Genomic DNA, 20,057 nt, shown 5'->3' on the forward strand with positions numbered 1-20,057 from the left:
ACCCTTGGTTCTGTTAATATGGGATATCACATTGATTGATTACACACTGATTGATAATAATCCCTGTAAAACTAAGGCCAAGTACACAAAAGACAGACTATTACTGGGATGAAGGGCAACTGTTTGGCAGTTAATTCCTGGGATCTGTCTCCTTTGCTTTATTTATTTTCTAGTTTCCTAACTCACGACTCCTGATTCCAAAGTTTAAAGATGTATGAACCTTGGCCAAAGGTTTAAGTGGTAAAGCTAGGAGTCAAGGCTGCCTGGCTCCAAAAAGCCAGTCACATTTTATGTGAATTTGACTTAGGCAAATTTGAAACAGTACAGTACAAAATAGTATTTAACATTCATGGTTTATACCCTCAAAATGAACAGATCTCAATTTTTTAAAAACTGCTAAGAATTGAAAAATTTTAAAACTGACTGATAGACTCAATTACAACTTTTGTGTCATTGCTATAAGACAACAAAACTTTGCCTGGTTTAAAAAAAAAAACAAACATCATTTCTGTCAGTATTTTACAAAGCATGTTGCAATTAACGTGCATCAGTATTCCTCAGCAATTTTGGTAACCATTCTATTGCTCTTAACAAGTATTATTATTATTATAGTTTGTCTTTTAATATGCTTTGTTATTATTAATGGAATCCTGAAAAAAAGATCTCCTTTGACCATGTCATCCAAACATTTACTATGCTGTGGTATTAGAGCAGCTGCTAAAAATTACACCTGGAAATCACTAACTTTTAGAAACATGTTAGATGTGATGAAACACTATGAAGTAGGTCAAACTACTAACATGTGCTCTGCTGTTAGTTTTGAGAGAGTATGAAGAGAAGCATTAGAGAGATTGCTGAGGAAATAAAAAGCAATCTTAGAGCAAAAATCTGTAATAATGGTTGAAAGAGTATATGGTCTCCAAATTTAATTTGCTCCTTCAGTCCACTTGTACATGTGTTCCTAAGGGAAAATTAGTCTTGAATTCTGCTAGGTTTTCAGGAATGCATCTCTTACACAAAGTGCAACCACCCCACATTTTTCATAAAAAGGATCTGACAGTATTTTGCCTTCTTGTCCAATTTTATGAAAGAGTCCTGTGGTTTATCAGCAGGAATGGAATTTCCATGAGGATGAAGATTAATGTAGCCCCAGAACCTAATACTGCATTTGCCAGGAAAATAATAGTATCTAGTAAAAATTTGGTGGATGAATAAATGAATATGCACACAACCTCAGATAATTTAGCACCATCACGAGTCCCAAAGAGCTCACTCTACACACTTCCCTCCAGATCATTTATAAGGGTTTTCCTTACTGGGAAAGACAGTTTTTTATTCGAAGAATTGACAATGTATCCCTAGCCTTACCTGCCAAGTAGCAATTAAACCATTTAACAATCCTTTAATAACCCAAATAAATAAACCTTTGGCACAAAACTGTTTCAAAGGTATCGGAGCCTGCCCCCATGGGATTTTTTTTTATACAATGCTTTGTTCTGATGCTTTCCATCTATATTGAGAGTAAATGTAAGGAATAGCTGTTTGAAACTCGACCCCGTGTTCACTGTAATAAATGTTTCTTTTTGTTCGTGTGTGTGTATGTGTGTGTGTGTGTGTGTGTGTGTGTCTGTGTGTGTGTTGGACCAATGTAACGAGGGTTTAGACCGATTTCTGGCCATAGTTTGTATTCCTCTCTTTGCCTTTTTCTTGCCTTCTCTTTTAATTTAACTTGTGTTTTATTCATCTCTCTTAAGCCCCTTTGGAACAAGGCAGGGTCTCAAATAACATCAAAATAAATAATGTCAAAATCTATCAGAGCCATCAGGTTTCTTTAACCCTTTGAAGGGGGTGAATGAAAACATGGAGTTCGCCCTGGTTGGTGACAGGCAGGTATTGCTTTTTTACTAGCCATGGTGTGGCTTTTTCTAGGCTGGATGACATTTTGTTAAATTCCCAGTAACTAACTTTGGTTAAAGGTGGCACTGACTTATCTAGGATGAAATCTATAGACTCGCTGCCCTGTAGTTTCCTCTGGGTTTACGTATTGATATTTTGGAGGTGCGGGCTGGGTCGAGGCTGAGGCATAGATCACATTACCCAGCGCTCTAGCTCAGAGGCTGTGGGTCAAAACCATCGCGATTTTTCAGTGATCCTTCATGTCGTTGTCATCTAGTTTTTACCTGCTGTATTTATATCTGGCTCAACAGTTTATCCTTTGTATCTTCCAGGAATTGATCCAATAACTCTGATCTCTTCGGTAATTTGCTTGCAAAGTCTAAGTCACAGAACAGGCAGACTCTAGACTCAAACCTGCATTCGTATCTCCAATCTGTCACTTATCAGCTGTGTGACTTTGGGCAAATCCTCAACCTCTCTGTACCTCAGTTTCCTCATTTGTAAAATGAGATGAATAGCAGGAAGTCGTGGGGACTACATGAAGCCATGTATATGAAACATTCGTAAGGGTGCCTGGCGTATGACTAGCAGTTGCTAAAATGGTTTTCTTGTGTTATTGTTTACATTGTTTTTATGAGTTCTAACTTTGCACAACACCCATTTAAACCAGCTCCCTGAGCCTCTAGCTGACCTCACCCTTTTTTGTGGATATAAAGAGTCTATTATTTTTCGCCTTGGAGTCCCTTACCAATACTCTCTTAAATTCTTTTTTTTAAGCATGTCTAATTTCTAGTGTATGCCTTCCTGTTTTCCTCAGTTAGCCTGCCTTTCCAGTTTTGAAAAATGGCAGGAGAAAAACCTATTTTACTTTGCCAGTTGACCATGAAGAGCTGTGTGTGTGCTTTTGTTGCTTTCTTTAAAGTGCCAGGTCTTTTGCTTCCTTGGCATGCCTTTATCCTGGACTTCTAGCAAGCTATTCGAAAATAGTCACCAGGCTGTCTTAGCTTTTAAACTCTTCCTTTCAGTTTTTCCCCTAACAAATGCTCCCAGTTGGCCATTAAGCTCTTTTCATGAATAATAACATGAGGCATTTCTTTGGTTTTCCCTCTCCCTCTGGAAAGTAAAAATTGCCCTGACAACTGCTCACTGATGTTTCACCCTCGATTCCTTCCTGCAAGGCTCCCAGTCATGCCTTGGGGCCGAGTTCCACCTATTTCTTTCCATCTGGATTATTCTACGAAGCTGCTTCTCAAAAAAACTTTACCTCTACCTGCCTCTTGGTTGGTATTTCTACCATCCCAGTTGGATTCTCTTACTGCCAAATTTTTTCATCCACTCCACGAGTATTTGTATTTGACTGTTGTAAACAATGCTGCAGTAAACGTGGCTGTGCGTATGTCTCTTGGGTGCCCTGTTTTCACTTCCTTTGGGTATCTACCCGGAATTGGCATTGCTGGATCATATGCTAGTTCTATGTCTAATTTTTTGAGGAACCTCCATTCTGTTCTCCATTGCAGCATTACTCACAATAGCAGCAATATTCACATTATAATACAGAAGCAATTTAAGTGTCCATCAACAGATGAATGAACAAAGAAATATATACATATATATTTATTCATATATATATGTATATATCCATTCATATATATACATACATATATCTCAAATCAATCTGTTGTACAACTTAAACTCATGCAATGTTGTATATCAAATGAAACTAAAAACAAAATAAAACAAAAACAAAAAAGGAAACCAACCAAGTATTTGAGGAGCGCCTATGGTTTGTCAAATTCTCTAAGTGAAGGGAACCTCTTGGTACACAAAACACCATGCCTGCCCTCGAGGAGTTTACATTCTTGCGAGGACCAGGTTTGTGGCGAGTGAGGACAGGTGGCATGGCTGCATTTGGCAGAGGTACTCCACTCGGCGATGTGGATTTAGGCAAGGCTTCCCAAAGGGCATGATGTATGAGCTGAGATAAAAGAGAACCAGAAGCAATTACTGTGCACGGTGTCCCACGGTGGTGCCTATTGGGAGCAAAGAGGCAGAGGAAGCTGAGTCACATTTCTGTAGACCGAGCGAGAACAAAGTAGAAAAGCACCTCAGCCACCTCTCTCAGGAAGCTTGCCCACACGGGATGGGGAAGAAATAAGGTGGGAGAAGGAAAGCCTAGGAGGGAAGGGATAGAGAGCAATCACTAGATGCGTCCAGGGACGGGCGGTCTGGATGCTACTCCCCAAAGAATGTCTGTGACAGCGGAGGGCAGGAGTAGTAAGGAGAGGAGGTGGTAGCCGCGGGTACAAGGGGCCCTGAAGAGCTGAGACACATGGCCATTGGGTACATTGTCCACGGACGCTGAAGCCACTCAGGCAGCCTTGGGGGTGGGTAGAAGTCAGCAAGTCCGGTCTGTACCGAAGTTTCCCGGAATTGAAGAAGAGCCCTGGAGAGTCAGCACATTCGAGAAGCAAGAGAGAGCAGCCTTATAGCCTGGGCTCCCGAGTCCAAGAAGCATGGTTCAAAGTCCAGCTTCGTCCCTTCCTGTGGCACCTGGGACGGTTTACCTGTCTGTCCTCTGTGAGTGGGCAATCATCACATGCCAGCCTCCTAGGGCTGCAGGACGACGATCTGAGAATCATCTCACATGCCAAACGCCAAGAGGTCAACACCCTTAGCCAACAGATACCGATTCCAAAGTGAGGAGCCTGAGGGCGTGTAAATTATCAGAGGACATCTCAAACAGACACAGACATGCACAAGTTAGGCTCAACTTAGGAGTTTTAAACCCTTTACGGACATGGAGGGAATAAAAAGAAAGTATCGGTGGTTGGCTAGAAGGAGAGATGGGGGTTAAAGAGTTTTCGCTGGAGAAAAAGCTGCTTCAAGGCCTCCCCAGCCCCTCCCCATGAACAAGAGGAGGGTGGGTTCAAAGGAGCTACACAGGGGAGCCGGTGGGAGGAGGGATGGAATGTTCTAGGGTCTCGCTTCCTTCTGAGAAACCTACGGGACTGATGGCCAGTGGGTTGGTCAGAGAAGAGATGTCTGCATTGGGCTCAGCCTGCACTCCTGGAGTTGGTCAGGGCAAAAGCGGGGCTGGGATTTCTCATGGGCCAGGTGTGGTCCCACCAAAGGAAGAGCTGTGGTGTGATTGCTTTAAGTCCCGTCCAATCGTATAGACCATGGCACCTGGGCCGACAGGAGCTGGAGGAGGAACCCCGGATTCCCAGGAGCCGGCCAGGTCACTCTGGTGGGAGAACTGTCTCCAAGAGCCTCCCTTTCTAAGACACGTGGGGCGAGAGCCAAGGAAGCAGGGTCCCTGTGATAAAGACGGGAAGGTCTGTACATTATGTATACTGGGGGGTCCAGTTTCTGCACTGAGGCCATGCCTGGTAGTTTAATGTAGCTCCTCACGATGAGATACTACCTAGATCTCACCCCTTTCACAGCACCTCCTGGGCTCCAGCACAAACAGCCACAGGGGGAAGGGGTGAGCATGCATTCGTTTGTGGTTCCTGCAGGACGTGCCGTCGTGTCGGCTTCCTGAACAGAGGGCTGCTCAGAAAGGGAAAGAGACCTCGTTGCAAGAACACAAGCCCAGTGTGGAATCTAAACACTCTTCAGTCAAATGTCAGGCAACAGCTTGGATTTCTGTGTTTTCTGAGTGTGATCTGAGTCAAGGAGCCTGGCCTGCCACCCACGTTTTTGGCAAGTGATGAAGTTTACAACCAACTGTCCTTCTTCATGGGCTCCTGTGTATTTTGAAGGACTTCTGCAAGGAGCCAAAAGTGATCTCAGCTCTACTAGTATCGGATGGAAAGAGATTCTTATTCAAGGACCCTGGGTTTGGGCTGCTTGGGTTTGAATGGAGGAGGGGAAGGAATCTCAAGTGCACCCTGTGTACCAGCTAGGGGCTCAGTTAATATTTGTGAATCCAACGACTGAACTTGGAAATCAGCTAAGCGTCGGCACTTTCCGCTCATTCTATGCATAGCTCTTTTATTCTCTTGGTGACTAATGAGTCTGGCTCCCTCTTTCCAACACCTCCTGCGATGTCCACCATTCACAAGAGTCTGAGTGTTCCTCTGCCAGGCACACTTCATTTGGGAAAATTTATCTGATGAGCTCATAATGTCAATTCAGGAAATAAAAGACACGTTTATCTAAGAGATCTATTGCTTAGATAGGATGACAAGGTTGCTTATCCCACCTTGAGGTACATGTGCTTCACTTTATTTATTTGAGGATCTTGCTGTCTGTCTCAGTTTTTACTAACTTGCGCACGCTTTCCCTGGGTGAGATCACCACTCTATCTACTATCTCCATAATGAAGACTCTCACATCTCTATCTCTAGGCTTGGTTCTGTTTTTGCTCTCATTTCCCGTAACAGATATTTCAAACTTTCACTCTTCTCCCGCCCTGTCACCACTGCTCTTGTTCTTAGCGATCTAAATCTCCTCATTTCCCAGGGACATTGAAGTTCTCAGAAAGAATAACCTTCCTTTGCTGGGATGGGCTGCATTTAAGTCCAACCTCCATCACTGCTGTCACATTCAGTGGTACCCAATGAGTGGTCCTCTCTCTACCCATAAAACCTGGATCGATTCCATCCTGCCTTCTCTCTGTCTGCCACTTCTTAGTATTTTTATGGTCCATATTTTATGTGATCATCCCCAAAAGTCTGAAGCCCCCTTTTCTTTTGCTTCTAAACACACCCTCTTGTCTTCCTCAATGACTCACATGACTTTAATTAGCCCCTGAAATATGGAGAGATTCAATATGCTCTCCTCCTGCTCACCTCTTTGCAGAGCTTCAAATCCATATACCCAGTGGGCATCTCCATTTGGAAGACTTTTCCAAATCAGTATGCCTGAGCTGAACCCAACCGACCCCTGCCCTCATGTCACCAGTCTCAATGAATCATACCACCAACCTTACAGTTGCCCAAGCCTGAATCTTAAACTGCATCTTTGACTCTTGACTCTTTCTCCTTCTTTTAGTCTCCAAGAACTTTTGGTCCAGCTTCTGAATACGTCTCAGTTTTGTCTACCTCTCTAATCCCCAATGTAAATACCATAGTTCAAGACAACATCATCTTTCACCAGGAGTGCTGTGAAGAAAAATGATTCAGCAGACACTTGTTAAAAAAAAACAAAACTGTAAGACAAATTTCATCCAGGCTTCTGGAGTAGAGAAGAGAGACAGAGCTCAACTCCAATCCATGCAGAGGTGACTGGGCTGGGCATACAGAGGGAGGATGAGGGAGGGGGAAGGAGGAGAGAATAGGGGCTTAGTAGAACCAGGGAAATGGAAAATTTCAAAAAGCAAGGAGAGATGGTCAATGTGATTAAGCCACCTGTGTTTGCTAACTGGTACTTATCAAAGCTCGGCTCTTACCTGCCCGCAAAGATTGGGAGATGATTACATTTCAAAGGAATGGCTCCCAGGTCCTTGAGAAAGACATTCTTGAATTATGGAGGATACACCACCAAGAATCAGAGAAAGGATTTGCAATTGCAAGTTTTCTAAAGTAAATGCTCTAAGGAAAGGGATGTCAGGGACCTACAGTCAGGTTTTGGCTAAAACAAGCAGTAAATTATTTCAGCAGTGCTGAGTTTTCTCAGGCAGGCATTTAAGGAGGTCAAAGTCATCATCATAGGGACACAGCCTTGAACTATTAGAAATGATGTTAGTATTCATTCAAGTAGGAGGTGGAGGAAACCATTTGTGCTGCAAGTTGCCGTTCTTATTGGCCAAAGTTCAGGAGAGGGCTCACTTCTCCTGAGCCTGACTAGCGTCTGATCGAGGAGAGAGTCTGTGTCAGCACTGACACAGGAACATCTGTGGTGCGTTGTCTCAAATATGGCTCCCGGCAATTCCTCCCATCCCTGAACCGGAAGTCCCTCCTCCCACCCCTGACCCGGAAGTCCCTCCCCTCATCCCTGGACCCGCAAGTCCCTCCTCCCATCCCTGGACCCGGAAGTCCCTCCTCCCACCCCTGGACCCCCAAGTCCCTCCTCCCAGAGAGAGGTGAGATCCACTTTCCTCCCCCCAAATCTTGTCTTGTAATTTGTTTTGCTCAGTAGAATGCAACAGAAATTTCTGGCCCCCGTGAACCTTTAGCACCCTCCTGGAACCCTGAGCCACGATGTAAGTAGTCTGACTGGAGAGAGAGGCCCTGCAGCCCCCAGGGTTCCAGCCACTCCAGCTCAGGTGCCAGGTGGAAGTAAAGCCACTTTGGCTACCCAACCTCAGCCAAGTTCCCAGTTGAATGGAGCCTTGTAAAGACCCCGGCTATGCCTCGTGAAGTCGAGATGGGCCGTCTCTGCATCTTTGCAGAATCGTGAGCAGATGGTTGTTGTTTCAAGTCCTTAAGTTTGCAGATGGCTTGCGTCCCCTCTGAATACACACGCACTCATTCACCTCTGTCCCAGCTCTCTCCTGTGCTTTCCTCCCTTTGCTTGAGAATTCCTGAGTGCTCCCTGGATAATTATTCATTGTTCCATTATAATGCCATATTGGCTAACATTTTTGAAGAAAAACGATTCCAGGTATACTGAGCTCAAGGTTTTGATGGTTTTGCTTATTCTCAGATCAATATTCTCTCCATTTCCATTTTTAGGTTTACAAATAGCACATTTATCCTCATTATGGGCTATTTCAGTGATGTCAACATGATTAGATCGAAGCATAACGTGAGACAATTCTTACCGTTTCTGAGTCATCTTCCCCAAGGCCAACTGTCGTAACCACACAGTTGTAATTAAATCTGTAATGTTAGCGGAAATACTTTTTCCAATTTCCCTGGTGAACACTGAGATAGGTAAGGTTATTTATTAATACAATTTGTAATTCTGTCCTATATAGTACGAAACACAAGAGGAAGGACTGGAAATTATATGCCAGCTTGGGGATGCCCAGCTATTCTTTTGCAGAAAAGCAGACGGGCGGATTGTGAGAACACAGCCCAAGCCGCAGAAGGGACAAGACCTCCACGTATAACACAGGAAAATCAGAGCTGCTAGTGCCTCTCTGTTTTTCTCCATATTGTCTTTATCAGGCCACTTTAAGACCTGTGAAGAGAGATGCAAACGGATGATGCAGTGAGAGAGGGCTGGGTGAGAAACTTCCCCGTGAGGTTCAGGGAGAAGTCAGGATGGTGGCTAGAGATGATGACAGGGACTGGGCAGCAGTGGGACACAGGAAGAGAGTTATTCAAATGAACAGTGACCAGAAGCCTGCCTAGCACCTGCCAGCTGCCACTCACGGCCTGGATGGGGACCAGAGCAGAGTAACGCCCAAGGATGTGAGGTTTTATTAACATGGCCTCAATCTTCCTCCTCCTGTGAGCCTTCCTAAGAGGAAAGTGGTGTCTAGCCCCTGCTGGTCCACCTGTACAGATAAACAACGGGGACCACCTCTTGCCATTGGCTGGTTCTGTTCAAATTCCAGAAGCTCCATGAAGCAAGGCTTGAACCAGTTGGTACCAATGACACTGAACGTGGCCTTGGACTCCTCATAAGTTGTGTGCAAAGACAGCATCATCACCAATACTGGTCTTTTACTGCTCTGGAGATTGAGGACCAGTTTCGCCGATCAGATCAGAAAGACTCAGAGGGAGAGAAAAGAAGCAGCTGGCAGGCTGCATCCCTCCAGGGTGGAATCTTTCCATCTCGCAGGAAGGCAGTTAATGCAACGGCAGGGAAGGGGCTTGGGGGAGCCTGGGCCATTACAGAGGGTTCTGATCACTGTGTTCCCCGGCTTTCCAGGGAGCTGGAGAGAAAGCAGCCGTTGTCATTGTGGCTGAGCCTCCCTTCCACAGCCTTCTCATTTGGTTTGTGGGAACCACCATCCTCACCCTTTCAGTCTGAACTGACCAGCAAAGCAGGGATAGAATTAAGTCCGCACACTAGAGCTGTTGGCTATTCTATCTGTGCTGCTGTATCTCCTCCCTGAGAATCCGATGAAGAGGTGGTCATGTCCAATGATCGCCTAAATAGGAACTCAAAGATTTCTTCCCTTTCTGTCCATTATCTTCTTTTAGAGTTTTCCCTGTCAGATCTGGGTAGACATTTACACAATTATCTAGAGCTCTCGGCTCTGGACACCCACGTTTTCTGGAGTGATCACACCTGGTCACTGCAGAGTGTGGGGCAATGGCACTTCGGATGTGTGGATGTAGTCAAGAGCTGTGATTCAGAATTTTCTCCCCAAGGGTCCACTTGGATGATGGGGTGTTATTCTTCAAATCTAAATTTCATTTGTTTGCTGGGGAAATGGTGAGTGTGTTTTCAAATACCTAATGCAAACAATCACCCCCTTTGAATACTGCCCCCTTTTCTAGACTAGCAAAGTAGACTTTTAACTGGTTTGTTTGTTTTTTAAGCCTTCCTCTTTCCTTGAGTTTATTTCTGTGCTTTTTTCCTAAAAACATTGAGGCGATTAAGTAAAATTTGGGACAACTGGGTTTTGGGATTTTGGGCTGTTTATTCCCTCCCCCCTTTTTTTCTAAATTTTTCCCCTAAAATAAACACATTCCTGTGGGAGCTTTATAGCATAAACAGATTATTCACAAGGATGCTGTCTGGAGGACTGCATCCAATTCAAGGTCAAGGTCAGGTCTCGGTGCCAGTTTCAGCAAGTCCTGGTACTCAAAGAGATTCTGATTTGACCTGAATTTAGTTTTGTATCTCTTATTTTTTTAATGCAAAATATGCCTGAGAAAATAAGGCAAAATAAAACACCTCAATTTAAAAAATACAAGTTAAGCGGCACAAGGATTTTAAAAAAGTAATTAATAGACTTTTAAAATGTGTGTTTTCAGAAAAAATTAGGATATTATACTTACAGAAGTTGGACAAGATTTTATTTTTTTAAATTTGATAATTTGTGTTGGCAAGAGTTAGCAAAAGTGTGTAAATAAGAACTCACAGAGTATAATTTAGCAAAGCAGAGCAAACATTTAAAAAATTTTATCTGTAAACCAGAAATTCCATCTCTGAGAATTTTTCCTTAGGAAAATATTAAATATGTTCACCAAGTTTTGTCTTTAAGACTGCTCACTGCACTACTGTGATGTTGAAATTTATAATAAGAAATACACATTTGGCCCTAAACCCCTAGGGATTTCCTAAGTGAAGAGACTGATCAAAGTGTCTTCTGTTGTGTTACTGCAGTGACTTTTGGGAAGTCCCTGGGTAACCTAAGAATGGAGGCTGGTTGCCAGGGGAACCAACCAGGTGATTAGAGGGTTGGAACTTTCAGTCGCACTCCCTGACCTTGGGGAAGAGGAAGGGGCTGGAGGTTGCGTTCAGTCACCGACGGCCAAGGACTTAATCGATCATGTCTGTGTAGTGAAGCTTCCATAAAACCCCACAAGGACAGGGTTCAGAGGACTTCCAGGTGGGTGAACACTTGGAGGTGCTGGGAGAGGGATGGACGCAGAGTGTGGCAGCTCCACGCTCTCTCCCACACACCTCACCCTCTGCATCTCTCCCACCCGGCTGTTCCTGAGTGCTATCCTTTTGTAATAAACCAGTAGTCAAGCAAGCGACGTGTTCCCCTGAGTTCTGTGAGCCACTCTAGCAAATTCGTCAAACCTAAGGAGGGGGTGTGGGAACCTCTGATCTAGAGTCGCTTGGTCAGAAGCACAGGTGACAACCTGGACTTGCAACTGGCGTCTGAAGTGGGAAGGGATCTTGTGGGACTGAGCCCTTAACCGTGGGATCTGACACTCTCTCCAGGTAGGTAGTGTCAGAATTGAATTAAATTTGGGGCACACCTGGTCCGTGTCTGGTGAGAATTGGAGAATTGGCTGGCGATATTGGAAAAACACACATATTGGAAGGACTGTTTATAATAGTGAAAGTTTATATTGCAAAAAATATATCAATATGTCAAAATATTATACAACCATCAAAAACTATGTGGAACAATATTTAATAAGATGAGACCTGATCATACCATGTTATTGGTTTTAATAAGCAGACTATATATATTTTGTAAAAATAATTAGTATTACTATTACAAGACAGGAAAGATATGTATGAACCAGTAGTTATCTTGAAAAGGCAAAATAGTGTGAGATTGGAAATGTGATTGCTATACTTCTCAGGTTATTCTAAGGGATTTCCTTCTTCTACAAGGGATCACATTTGCTCCTAAATACAGTTTTTATGTCTTACTTTGCCTCCCAGTTTGTTTTCCAGCAGCCAGAGGGATCTTTCTAAAGGTGTAAATCAGATCATGTCATTTTCCTGCTTCTGATTAGACTTAGAACAAAATCCAGACTCCCTCACGTGACCTAAAATGCACTCCAGCTCTGGCTCCAGCTTCCCCTTGTCTCACACCACATCTCTCCTGCTTACTGACCCCAGGACGTCAGTTTCTTCCTGTCCCTTCCACGTGCCTCCATCTGTTAAGGCCTCCTTGTGCCTTCTCCGACTGCTTGTGGGACTGGCCACCTTTAGCCCTTCAGGATTCATCTTGTCACCAACTCAGAGAGGCTCCTTGCCGTCCCCGTTTCTCTCTAATTCATTTCTTACTTCTTGCTTTCACAGGACAGTCAGTGATCTTGTTTAATCATTGCTTATGTGTCTGCTGTCTGTCTCTCTAGAATGCAATTTGCACAGGGCAAGAACCATGGCAGTCTCGTTCTCTGCCTGATCCCCAGTGTCTGGCCCGTGGAAGCCAGTCAGTCAATATCTGTTGAATACATTGGTCGAATCCGATGCTGTGCTCTTCAGAGCTCTTCAAAAAGAGACCAAAAGCCCAAAGGATTCTCTTGGAGTCCATAATTTCAAGCTCACAGAGACAGAGTTTCTGAATGGGAGCTCTGTCTAGATCAATGTTCTTGCCAGCCTCTAACCCACTCTGGTGTCAGGGACCAACTCTCTGCTCCTCGTGCAGCCTTAGTGACCTCTCTGCTTCCCTTCCTGTCTGAATCCTACGCAGCTCAAAAGGCGCGGCTCTCAGTCTACCATACGGCGTCACACACACAGTAGTTCCATATATGCATTTTTATTTCATTGGATTGACCCCTATTATATGTCATTGCAGATGAAAAAAAATGTGGTGTGAACAGCACGAGACCTAAGGGAAGAAGCCGGACTTTGCATCACACAGCTTTGCCACTTTCTGAATGAACTTGAGCAAATCATTTAATTTCTCTGGGCTCGTGTGCTTAGAAGAACATTGTAAGATTAAAGAACATGGCAGGTCAAAGTGCCCCCAAAATGTGACTGACACATCACAGATGCTCAGCAGTGAGGGTTTATTCACGCATCTTAGTCTTTCCACAAGCAGTGGAAAGGAACAGAATCTGTAGAGAAGATTTTGCTAATTTCTGTGTAACCTGCTTCCAGGGAAAGGGCTGTTTGAGTATCTGGGCAAAGAGGAACAGCTTCACACAGGGAGATCAACTCGATGATGGGTGATGACTTAGATGGGTGAGATAGGGAGGATGGGAAGGAGTCGCCGGAGGGAGGGGATATGGGGACACAGGTATAAATACAGCTGATTCACTTTGTTGTACAGCAGAAACTGGCACAACGGTGTAAAGCAATTATACTCTAATAAAGAGAGGAGAAGGAGAAAGAGGGAGAGGGAGACGGAGACGGAGACAGAGACGAAGACAAAGAAGAAGAACAGCTTCAAATTCACTATTACCATTTACTGCTGGGGTCCCAGGAGGAGGCTGGTCAAGAAAGAAGACTCTGTGTTTACAGAGTGGCTTTCAGTGAGAAATCAGGGATTCTGTATGTTAAACAACGACTACACTGCTACACCATGGGAAAGTGAGGCTCAAATGGCAATGAACGTGATAACCTCAGACTTTTTATAAACAGTTTAACAATTCATGTTGTTAATAGCTTGCTTTCCATTGACCTTTATGGTATTTCTGCAAGAGTTTGAGGAAGTGAGGAAAGAGGGGTGTGTTTTGGACTTTTGTTCATTGGCACATCCATTTGCTTTTGGCCTCTTTCCCTCATCAAAACATTTTCTCCTGAACTATGGGACGCATGTTGATGTACTAGGAAGAGTTAAGAATTTAGAGGCGGAAAAGTTTGTGTCCAAATCAGGTTACAGGCTATCATGCGGGCTGCCCCACGTCCCCATGCCACGCTCCCATGCTGGATGTCCATACTCAGCTCATATCTCACAGAGAGATGCGAAACACTAGGAATGGGGTATCTTGAACATGAGGCCGCCCTTGCCTCCCTGGAATCTTATGTGGCCCTTAAAGGAGCAGGAGTCAATAAGAAGGATTCAGGAGTGGCAGGCTGAGAGATTCGTGTTAAAGAGCTGGTGATTAGGTCACTCTCCCCGAGTGAGGAGTGTGCGGTTAGAATTAAGTACGGCAGGACTTCCCTGGTGGTGCAGTGGTTAAGAATCCACCTGCCAATGCAGGGGACACGGGATCGAGCCCTGGCCTGGGAAGATCCCACATGACGCAGAGCCACTAGGCCCATGCGGCCACAACTACGGAGCCTGTGTTCTAGAACCCTCGAACCACAACTATTGAGCCCGAGTGCCACAACGACTGACGTCTGTGCACCTAGAGCCCAAGCACCAAAAGAAGAGAAGCCACCGCAATGAGAAGCCTGTGCACTGCAACAAGGACCCAAAGCAGCCAATAAATAAATAAATAAATAAATTTGTTTAAAAAAAAAAAGAATTGAGTGCAGGGAAAGACAGTAGGGGACTTCACATCTCTGTCTTTATTAACACCAGCTTCACAGTCTGCTGACTTGAAGGACTCCTCTCAGGGGTAGAAACGCCTCTATTTCTAAAGCAAACGTGCACGGGGTCATTTAGTTTTGGGTTTTCAGCCTGCCGCTAAGTAGAGGACCCATGCATGGTCTCATACAATTCGCGTGCAAATGGAAAAGTTCTCCGTGGAACCATTCTGGGAGACAGTATATCCAGGATGTCAGAAGCCATCCTCATCGGAATTTCCCCGCATCTCTTATACAGAGACGTGCTGTTTGAGGAGGGATCATCGTGACGTATAACAGCTAACCCGTGGTGTGTTGCAAATGAGAAATAAGACAGGCTTGTGTTGCTTGATGTTCTCATCAAGATGAAAATGTGATGGAAAGTGGGACCTATTTTGATTGGCATGTGGTTGGCTGCTGGCATTATTATTTTTATATTCTCCAGCAGCAGTTTAGTGAAGACACCCCGTAACTCCTCTTCTTTGGGAGTAGGACAGTAACTTTGATGGGGCGGACGGTGTTAAAAACACCACCTGTTTTTAAAGGGTCCACAGGGATTCCCAACCATATAAATCCACTGAACAAAGAGAGTGGAGGTCATCTGTGTTGTGGGTATAATTCCCATTGTGATTCTTTATTTGTGCTGTATGTCTGTCCTCTATTTGCTTAATTAACTTTATGGGGGAAAGTAGGAAAGAATCAAGGTAATCCAACAATTTCCTCCTGCCCCAGCGTGGCCTTCACTACTTTTTGCTTCCTCAGGCACCCTCTTCCCTCCCAAGCACCACATCTCTTCTTTCCCACTTCTGCTTCGGGCTTTGCTTTCCCATGTAGGTAGACAGGGTAAGTGCCCATCACATCCAGGAGGAAATCACCATCCGTCTAAGCTACCCATGGGCAGTTCCATCCTCTTTGCCAGCAATTGGTTTAAGCATAGCCATGGGCATAAAGTCCAAGAGGAAGTCATCAAAGAAGCTTCTGGTAAAGGTGTTCCACTCTGCTAGATAGAGAAGCATAGGAGAAATGCTCCATTTCTTTAGTGGACATCTTAAGTCTGTGTGTGATGCCTGGAGGCACTGCAGCCATCTTGTGAGCTGAGGGGTGACTGCTGCATAGGCTGAGCTGGCAGAGTGGAAACAGGACACAGCTGTGCTGCAGAATTAAAAGTCCCCAGACTGCCCTGTCTCTAGACATGTTATACGAGAGAATAAAGACCTTATTGCTTATGATACTTTTGTTTGCTGCTGCTAATTCATAGTCCAAAGCATCCTGATACCTCACACTTTACCCCTTAGAAAGAAAAAAGGTTTAAACAGAAATGATTTTTTTTTTCTGAAAGATGAGGTTAAGCTGCAAAACACAGAGTGTACATTTCCAAGATGAGTAGGGTTGAAGCATCACTTTGTTCCTTTCTTCCAGCTTCTCCTCTTGATCCCGGAGGTGGGGGTTGGGGGAGGGGGAGCCTGTGCTGATGTGTTTAAGGGCCTGAGGTCTGGCATCAAACAGTTCGAGTCTGACTCGCACTTCTGCCACTTACTGCCTGTGTGTGTGTGTGTGTGTGTGTGTGTGTGTGTGTGTGTCTGTGGTCTAGTTACTTAGCTATGAACCGTAGTTTTCTCATCTCTAAAATGGGGGTAATGATACCCTTTGGAGCTGTTTGGAGGATTACACGGGATGCTGCGTGACAAGCACTTAGCACAGCGCCTGATACGCAGTGAAATTTCCGCACATTCGGTGTCATCATCACTGTCATCAGCCCCAAGTGCTCGGACTCATTGCCAGGCATCAGCATCTCTGTGACTCCCATGCTTGGCATCCCTGCCCTGACAGCCGTTTCTGCTTATTCCTCTGGCCTGACCTCTCTTACAACAGCCTTTGCCTGTGACGGAGGCTCCGGCTTGCTTCTTAAGTAGCGTTTCCAGCCCCGACTTGGATGCTCCTGGCTCCACGGCCACATCCCTCTCCCCTGTGGCCGGTGCTTGTGGCCTCTTAGGCAGGGCTTGATTTCAGTGTGGGTTCGAATGCCAGCTGGCATGAGGAAGGCGCAGGGTACTCTGCATGAACAAGGGGACCCCCGTTAGTGACCCTACACAAATCACAAGGCTGAGGAGGACAGGTTCTTAAGATAATAGAAAGCTTAATGCTGCTGACTGTGACCCTCTGTGGCAGGGATGCAAACGGGCTGGTACTAGGATGACACCCATGAGAAAACCAGAGATGGTTACCTTAATGGTAACCTGCACCACAGGAGAAGTGGGACCCAGCACACCTGTAGCAATGTGGTCAGGTTGCCAGGGTAAAGGAGAAAGAACACTTAGATGATAGAGTTCTTTCTTTTCTAGAATCTTCCAGTCTAGGAAGGCGAGAATGAATAGATGGGTGGAGAGATGAATCCCCATTTCACAGAAAAGAAAACTGAGATTGAGAATTTAAGTCACCTTGTTAGTCAAAGGCCCCACACGGGTAGTACACATTGGGTGGACGGATCTGTAGATCATAGCATGTTCTATGGCATAATGAAAGAAAAATGGTATCTGTTTGGTGTTCTTAAGCTTTTTCTCAAAAAAATCATTTGTTAGAAAAACATGAGTGCACAGACCTTATCAGCAGCCTGCAGACCCGTGGATTCATAAAATAAAGGACCTGCCTTCCACCCCCAACCTGGAGACTGGCTTGCTGTTTCTGCTTCATAGTTCGATTTGGGGCCATTGTGTGCCCTGCCCGGGGCAGCATTTCAACTCCATCAACCACTGGACATCTGCAAATGTAGATTAACAAGCAGCCTCGGCGAGGTGATACTGTAGCTGTTCATAAATTCATCAGCCTTTGCCGGAGAGATCCAGAGAGATGCGTGATGATATAGCACCAGCATTTCCTAATATGATTGTCAGAGCAGATGACAGTATAATGACATCTTCAGTTGGAGGAATGCCTTCGGACTAGATAACATGACATTCATTTCACTACAGAGCAAAATACAAAACACAGACTGCAGCTCGAAATCTACCTTGTGTGTTCCCTCGTTTTTCCCCCCACGATCTGACTGAGACGATCCCATCTTCCTTCCTAGTGTATAAGTATTTTCACGAGAAGGAAGGATGTTGTACAGTGTCTCTTGGCACCAGGTCATCCCAAGGAAATGGGGCCACAAAATGAAATGCTGGAAATGCCGCAAAATGAAATGCTAGAAGTTTGTGTGTAGCCGATTTCTTGGAAATGCATTCGTATGTAATGCTTAATAAACTGTAACTTAAAAATCACCTTGTATGCAAATTTCTAAACTGATACTCTTATGCAATATACTTTGTCTCTTGTTTTCTCCGCAGATTTGTCACCATCCCACCCCTTAGGAAAGTAGTGGATGAACACATGTAGTTCTAAAGGTTGATTGATTCCACTGAAGAAAACAGACATGTATCAAAAGGGATGTTATTTCTGTTCTTCAAAAAGAGGCAGAGAGGCTGACATTCAATCTGCCTCTTCCATCCATTTTTGAAAGGGGGCAATGAACACTGTGAGAGATCGGTTTATATTTATGTCTTGAAAACAAAGTGCAAAATGGCTCCTGAAAGAGGAATGGCCATCATTTGGGGGACAGCATGTCTTTCTCCGAGTGGGAGTGATTTCCAAAGTAATTTTATATATTGGCGTTGAAAGGAAAAACGTCTATACACCAACTACAGGAAAACTTTTCTCGCCCCCTTACTATCCACACCAATTCCGGTCACCAAACCTGTGGGTTTTTCCCACACTGACTATTTCTGCTGGTCGTCCTAGAATTCAATTCAATCTGATACTACCTGTGTGGAAATAGCATCAGACCCCACAGGGTAAGGGGAACAGAATATGCCATCCCAAAATATGTCTCTTTGGCATAAGGATTCTTTTGAGATGATTATTTATTTTTGAGAGGCTGCAAACACAGGAGAATCAGGGTAGCAGTCGCACTTTCCTGAGGGAAGTTTACATTTATAAGGGAAATCTTCATTTGTAACCTCACCCTTGTTTACTGTGTTTTTTTCTAGTCACTCACTTCTCATAATTGACTCCCTGCTCCCCAAACATCGACTCTTGTCTTTAGCTGGTATTTAGGGTGATGGCTTGGGCCATTTGGGGGAGTTACTCAGTTTTCCTGGGTATCTCCCATACGTACAGGAGGCATAATGTTATTAAAATTGTTTTTCTCCTGTGAATCTGTCTTTTGATCAGGGGGTTCTCCGCCAAGAACCCAGAAGGGTAGAGGGAAAATTATTTTTCCTCCCCTATAGCTCCGGCCCTCCAGACGCCCCACTTCACAAGTCCTGCACCTCCTGCACTTCTGAAAAACTAGATATAAATCGGGGGTTCCCACCACCCCCTCCTCAGGTTTGATAATTTGGGAGAATGGTTCATAGAACTCAGGAAAACAGTTTCCTTTACTCGATGACCAGTTTATTATCAAGAAACGCAGCTCAGGAACAGTCCAATGGAAGAGATGCACAGCGCGAGGTGTGTGGGAAGCGGCGGGAGTTTCCACGCTGTTGCCGGCGGCACTGCCCTCCCAACACCTCCATCTGTTCACAAGCAGGAAGCTCCCCAAGTCCCTTAAATGAGCTTTTTTCTGGAGGTTTCATTAGGTAGGCATGACTGATGGAGTCATTGGCCATCAGTGATTAGCTCAACCTCCAGCCGTGCTCCCTCCCTGAAATCTGGGGGTGGGGGAGGGGTGGAGGCTGACGGTTCCCACCCTCTAATCACGTGGTTGGTTTCCCTGGCAACCAGCCCCCATCCTTACTGGCTTTCCAAAGGTCACGTCATTAATATAAACTCAGGTGTGCTTGAAAGGGGTTTGTTCTGTGAATAACAAAAGCCACTGCCCTCAACCTTATCACTCTTATTGCTTAGGAAATTCCCAAAGTCTATGCCCAGAATGAGGACAAAGACCAATATGTATTCCTTATTATATATCATACTGATGATCACAGGGGCCAGGTTCAAACCGTTTTACAGGCTCTTCTGTGGAATTTTGGAGTTAGATGGGACCTTACATCCAGTGCGACATTTATTTTGCTGAATAGTAACTGGGGTGCAGGCAGTGTAAGTGACTTACCATTTTTAAATGTAAAAATGATGCACCCCAAGCAGGCATCTGTTATTATCCTGAGTGGTAGCAAGCAGGTGGTCATGAGAGGTCTCATAAGAGAGGGGGTTAGAAAGTGCCTCGCAGGTGGCCGGGATTTTAGAGATGAAGGAAGGCAGGCACTTTGATGGCGCATGGTGCCCCAGGGGCAGGGCCATGAAGAGTGTCTGTGGGACAGAAGCTAGACTCTCTGTCCCAAAGGGTGTCCTTATAAAGAGGACAGGAGTCAATAAGGACATCAAAGGTGAACTGGGGGCAGGTCATAGATGACCCCGAGGGAACTATCTGCAACCCAGATTTATCCACCGAGCAATGGGACGTCTTTGAG

The sequence above is a fragment of the Hippopotamus amphibius genome, chromosome 17 (genome assembly GCF_030028045.1).
Source record: "Hippopotamus amphibius kiboko isolate mHipAmp2 chromosome 17, mHipAmp2.hap2, whole genome shotgun sequence".
NCBI lineage: Eukaryota > Metazoa > Chordata > Mammalia > Artiodactyla > Hippopotamidae > Hippopotamus > Hippopotamus amphibius.